Below are 5,595 nucleotides of genomic sequence, written 5' to 3' on the forward strand. Positions count from 1 at the left end.
ACGCAGCTGGCAGCGCACTCGGCTGCGCCCGCAGACCTGCGCCGCCTCGCGCCCACCGCAGCGGGCACCGGCCTCCCTTGTGCCGACGCACACGCGCTCCTCCTCGCCCCGTGGCCCGGCCACTCTGCGTGGCGCCGGCAGTCCTGACGCAGCTCCTCGTGCGCAGTGGCTGTCTTCATGTACCTGCTGCGCGCCTCCCGTCTTCCTCGGGACAGCTGATTCAGCCCTGCCGGGTTTCTAGCATACGGTCTGACTTCTGCTGCTGCGTCACAGGAGTTCTGTGCTCTGGGTCCTAACCCACTCCCAGTTCCGTGCCTTACAAGACTTTGGCCTGTTGAGCAGGCCGTCCTCCCGCTTGCATGGTTTCCTTTGCTGTGCAGAAGCTTCTCCTCGCTTACCGCAACCATGCTGCTCTTGCTTTTAGTGGCCCCATTTCCACGTCAGAGCTGAAGGCACTGCCGAGGGTAATGTCCAGTGTGCCTCCTGTTTTTTCTTGCAGGAAGTTACTGGCCTCATGTTCAAGCCTTAATTTGTGCACTACCTTTTGTGTATGGTGTGAGACAAAGGGCCCAGCCTAGTTCCTCTGCATGTGGCTACCAGCTGTGCCCACACCCTTACTGCACATTCGTGGCTCCTTTGTGGTAAAGCAGCCAGCCACATACAAACGGGAGTGTTTACAGGTCCACTCGGTTCCACCTATCTATGTCATTTTCGTGCCAATACCATACTGTTTAGGTTATAACAGCTTTGTAATATAGCTTGAAATCAAGGATCACATGCCTACAACTTTTTTCTTCTTTCTCAAGATTGCTTTCGCTATCTGGATCTTCTGTTTCCATACACATTTTAGGATCCTTTGCCCATTGGCATGTTGACTGGCAGGGCACTGAATCTATAGCTCCGGATAGTATGGTCATTTTAACAATATCCATGCTTTCAATCCACGGACATGGAATATCTTTCCACTTACTTGTCTTCTATTTCTTTCACGAACAATGCCTTAAAATCTTCAGTGCACAAGCCTGCCCTTTCCTTGTTTAACTGTATTCCTGAATATTTTGTTCTTCTAAACGAAACCATAAGCGGCACTATTTTCTCACTTTCTCTTCCTGACAGCTAAAAGTGATCAGAAACACAACATACTTTTGTATGTTGATTTTATATCCTGCATCGGTTACCAAGTTAGGTAGGATGAGGGTGAATCTGACTAAAGAGCTAGTTTAGTAACTAAAATCTTACCTATTAAGCCCAAGCCTATTTATCATCAAATTTTCTTTCTTACATTACAAATAAATAAATAAGACAAATTAGAATAAGAAAGAATAAACTATCTTCCCCTCTACCTGGAGGTTTTCAGAGGTAAACTTTCTTTCACATCTGATTAAAAAGAGAGTCTAGCTTCCCAGTGTCATGGAAAACCACCGGCCGCCGGCACAGGCCTCCTGGCGGCTTCCCAATGCAGACCGCGTGACGCGCCAGTCGGCGCATGCCGAGGGAAAGCACGACACGGGACCAGAAAGTCTACCCGAGGAACAGACAGCGAAGCAAACAACTCACTGAAGAGAATTTCTTTAACATACTGCTGAAAAGTACAACTGAGGTAAAGACAATGTAAAACAGGCTATCAGAAGCAGCCTTTCGTAATGGAAGTACAAGTCATCATGCTGTCTTAGAGGCAGGCGTAGGAGGCGCCTGCAAGTTTTCTGATGTAGCAGTCATCTACTTAAGTGTTTACCGAGTTCCAGAACAGTCCCTGTGAGCGTGTGTACAGAGAAGTGCGGTGGAGGTCAGAGTGTGTGTTGGGGGGTGGGGGGCGCGCGCACCAGAGGCAGAACTGGGAGAGGAGCAAAGCAGACCACTGATGAAACCCGCTGCTGAGGCGCAGCAGGGAGACAGCAGAGGCCTGCCGCGCCCTGGGGTCCCTCCCTGGCCGGGGGTCGCACTCAGGTTTCCGGGGTGACAGTGCTGAGTCTTAACCTGCGGGCTACCAGGGAGGCCCTTAATTCTCTTTGCAGCCTAAGCAAACTACCATGAAGCCATTCTTAAATTTGGAAGCTATACTGGCTGCTTTTAGGGACGGTGCCATCTGCCACACCTTAGCAGATGTGGCATTCGGCCTGTTACGTTTAAAAACGGAAACATCACGCAATCTAGTTCCATCTGACGGCCACGGAGCTGAGTGACGTGGCTCAGCGTATCTGAGTTGTCACGCTGGTCTCACCAAACGTACTCTTACTTCACGAAACACACGGCCACATCTGAGCGCTTATTCAGTCTTTGTCATGGAACCTACGGGCGGCAGAGCCCTCGGCGGCTCCCTGGGAGCCGCTACCACCCAGCGGCCGCCAGCTTGATCGCGGCGGGCCGGGAAGGGTCGGGGCAGCCGGGGCCTGGCGCAGCGGCTGCTGGAGACCGGGGGCAGCTGGGGGCAGGACCCATGGGTGGGCGGGCGCGTAGGACAGGGCCACTGGCTCAGGTGGGTGCAGGGCCCTCCGGGTGCCCCGCTGTGCTGCCCGCCAATGGGTCAGCAGCGCAAAGCAGAAGGTCACTGCAAGCTTTCACCTCCTGTTTACTGCACTTTACAGTTTCGACTATCAGCAACATTTGAATGATTTTCACTTGCTCTCAGTAGCTAACATCTGAAAACACACTACTGTTAACTAGACAGCAAAAAAAAAAAGAACTGCTGGGTGCGGTTGGGCATGGCGGGAGCAGCCTCCTCCCTGGAAGCAGGCCGAAGCCGGCCCCTTCCCACCTCTGCGGAGAGGGCGTCTCCACAGCTGAGTCAACGCTCGGAGCCAGGCCCTGGGGCCGGCGAGTACCCCCAAGGCGCCCACCTGCCTGGCGCAGGTCAGGCACTGGAAACCCTTCGTCCTGTCGCGGCGTCGCAGTTAGACACACTTGCCACGTCACCCTGGGTGTGACCCACCCCAGCCTCGGCTTCCTTTTCCGCAGAACGAGACCCTCCAGGACCAGTCAGCGCTGCGGCGTGCAGTCAAAGCGCTCGGGTGCAGCCTCCGTGCCGGCTACCCCTGGCGCCCCGGGCTGGGCCCCGAAGCGCAACACCAGCTTCAGCAGCCGAGCACCAGCGCGCAGAAGCCGCCAGGCCGGGGAGCCGCAGGCCCGGCTGACGTGCGGGCTGCTCGCGTGCCCCTCACGCGAGGAGCGGGCTGGCCGGGCTCGGGCCCGGTCTGGGCTCCAGGGCAGGGCAGGCCAGAGCCGGCCTTCACGCGCCTCCGGGAGACACCTGCGTCAGGAGCTCCCAAAGAGACGGTCACCTGCCAGGCGCTTCTGGCCGGGGGCACGGGCCGACACCTCTGCGTCCTGGACACCAGAAGCGGCCAGTCTGGTCCTGACGGGCCACCGCCAGCGGGACGGCCAAGGGGAAGGACACACGGCCGCAGGGCAGGACCCCGGGCCGGACCCGACCGCCCGGCCCACCGCTGACTTAACTGCCACAGCTGCCCTCCCCAGTCCTGCCTCTGGCCCACACCGCGGCCGCGCCTGACCCCCGGGCCGCCGCCAGGGGCCGCCTCCCTGCTTCGTGCCGCAGCGCAGCTTCACCGAGGAGCAGCAAGTGCCCCAGCAGGCCGATGTCCGCCGCACCTGCGCACTGCGGCTTCCGACGGCAGCGCTCAAAGGCCCTCGCGGGCCTCCCGGGGGCGCGGCGGGGGAGGCCACAGCACCGCCCCTGCACCCCCAGCCTCGCCTTCCCAGCGTCTGCAGTCTGCACGCAGGTCCCAGCCGGCGGGCGCTGGGCTGAGCGGCCAGGGGCGCCGGGTGGGCCACTCACTCACACTGCCCTTGGCGCCGCAGCACGTTTCTGCAGCCCGCAGGACGCGCCTTCCAAGGTTCTGGGGAAAGCGGCAGGTAGGCAGCAGCGCCCTCCACGCGCGGTGCTATGCCACAGACAGGCGGGCGCCTGTCAATGGACAGGCTACGGCCCCTGACTCAGGTGCCCGCAGGCGAGTCTGAGGGTGAGTGAGGGGCCCTCAGCCTCGGGGGGCAGAGCGGCTGCCCCGAGCGCCGCGTGCCACCCGCGGGGTGCCGGCGCCTTTCGGCTGAGCTCGGCGACCCGGCCGTGTCTGCCAGGCCCCACGCAGCTGAGAGGGAAACAGCAGCTGGGGGGCGGCGGGGCGCGAGCCAGGGCCATCTCCGGCGGGCACCGCTCGCCTCAGTGTCGGAGACAAGGGGGTCAACAGCCCTGCCGGCCTGCGGTAGGCCAAGGGCTGGGAGGGCGCGCACACCCGGTCACACGGCCGCGTGACACCCGTCACACCCGGTCACACGGCCGCGTGACACCCGCTACACCTGACCACACCGCCGTGATCGGGAATCAGCGCACAGGCCTTGACTCGGCTTCCCCTCTGCCTGGCCACAGACACAGTCGACTCTGGCACGACAAGGGGACAGACCACTGTCACCACAGAGGTCGCTCACACCTGTCCTGAGATCAAGAAGGAAACCAAAAGAACAGCTGCCGGAGGCCGGAGACTCAGGCGGACTCTGCGTCCCCACGTCGCGAGACGGATGAAATGCAGAGCCCACTGCCACAGAGCCCGAGCCCGCAGCGGACCGAGCCACGCCCCGGCGACGCGCACAGCTGCGGGGACGAGCGGGCGCGCAGGGGACACGGCAGGCGCTGGCGGCTCCGCGTGGATTGTCAGGCTTCTTCCTGGCCACAGCGTGGGTCTCAGGCTGCCCCGACGATCGAGTCTCCAAGAAGGCAGACGTGGAGAGAGCCCCCGGAGAACGTGACGAGAGCAGCGGCCACAGGGGCTTCTCGCCCCTCGCTGAACCAGGCTTCCGCGCAGCCACCCTGGCTGGAGGCGCAGCCCCGCGGAGGGCCAGCAGCCGGGACGGCGGGACGCAGGCCGCGGACGCTCTGCGCCCTCCTCTGGTCAACCCGCCTGGAGGCCGTGAGGTGTGGCAGAGTGGGGGCGCTCGGGCAGAAGCGTGCACTTCCTGGAGCTGAGAAGGGGACGGGACCCATCGTGAGACAGCCGTGGCAGTCACAGGAGCAGAGGGTGTCCGCAGGTGCAGCCACTTGGGCGAGGGGTCGAGAACCGGCCTCCGCTCCGGGGCAGTGGAAACAAGCAGGGCGCCAGCAACCAACTCCGAGCCGGCAGGTTCCGCCCAGGCGCGGCTCCCGGAACTTCCTCGGCCTCTGCTCCCGTCTGCCCACCCCGTGGACTGCCGCCTTTGGGGCAGATGCCAGGGCACGTCCGCTTCGGACTGCAACGCCTCTGGCAGGGGCTGCGAGGTCCGGCAGCAGCTTCATCTGGTCGGACGCCACCTTCCAGCAGAAAGCGAGGCCCGGAGCCCAGACCTCCACTTGCCCGCGGGGTGCGTCTGGGCACAGCAGCAGTCAGGCCGACGCTGGTGGGCAGCCGCGGCTCCGATGCCCAGCAGCAGCACTCTGCCCTTTACTGTAAAGGGGCGATGGACCTGACGCGCACACAGGTCAGCCTTATGCCAGCCACGGGCAAGCCCGAGCGCGAGGATTCATTCCCGGCGGGAGACAGCGGGAGGAGCCTGGACGCCCACGTCAGGCGGCCCAGCAGGCTGCTTTTCTCCCCAGCTGCGGCGGGGCTC

This window comes from Condylura cristata, unplaced genomic scaffold (genome assembly GCF_000260355.1).
Source record: "Condylura cristata isolate star-nosed mole 26May11 unplaced genomic scaffold, ConCri1.0 scaffold00010, whole genome shotgun sequence".
NCBI classification, from domain to species: domain Eukaryota; kingdom Metazoa; phylum Chordata; class Mammalia; order Eulipotyphla; family Talpidae; genus Condylura; species Condylura cristata.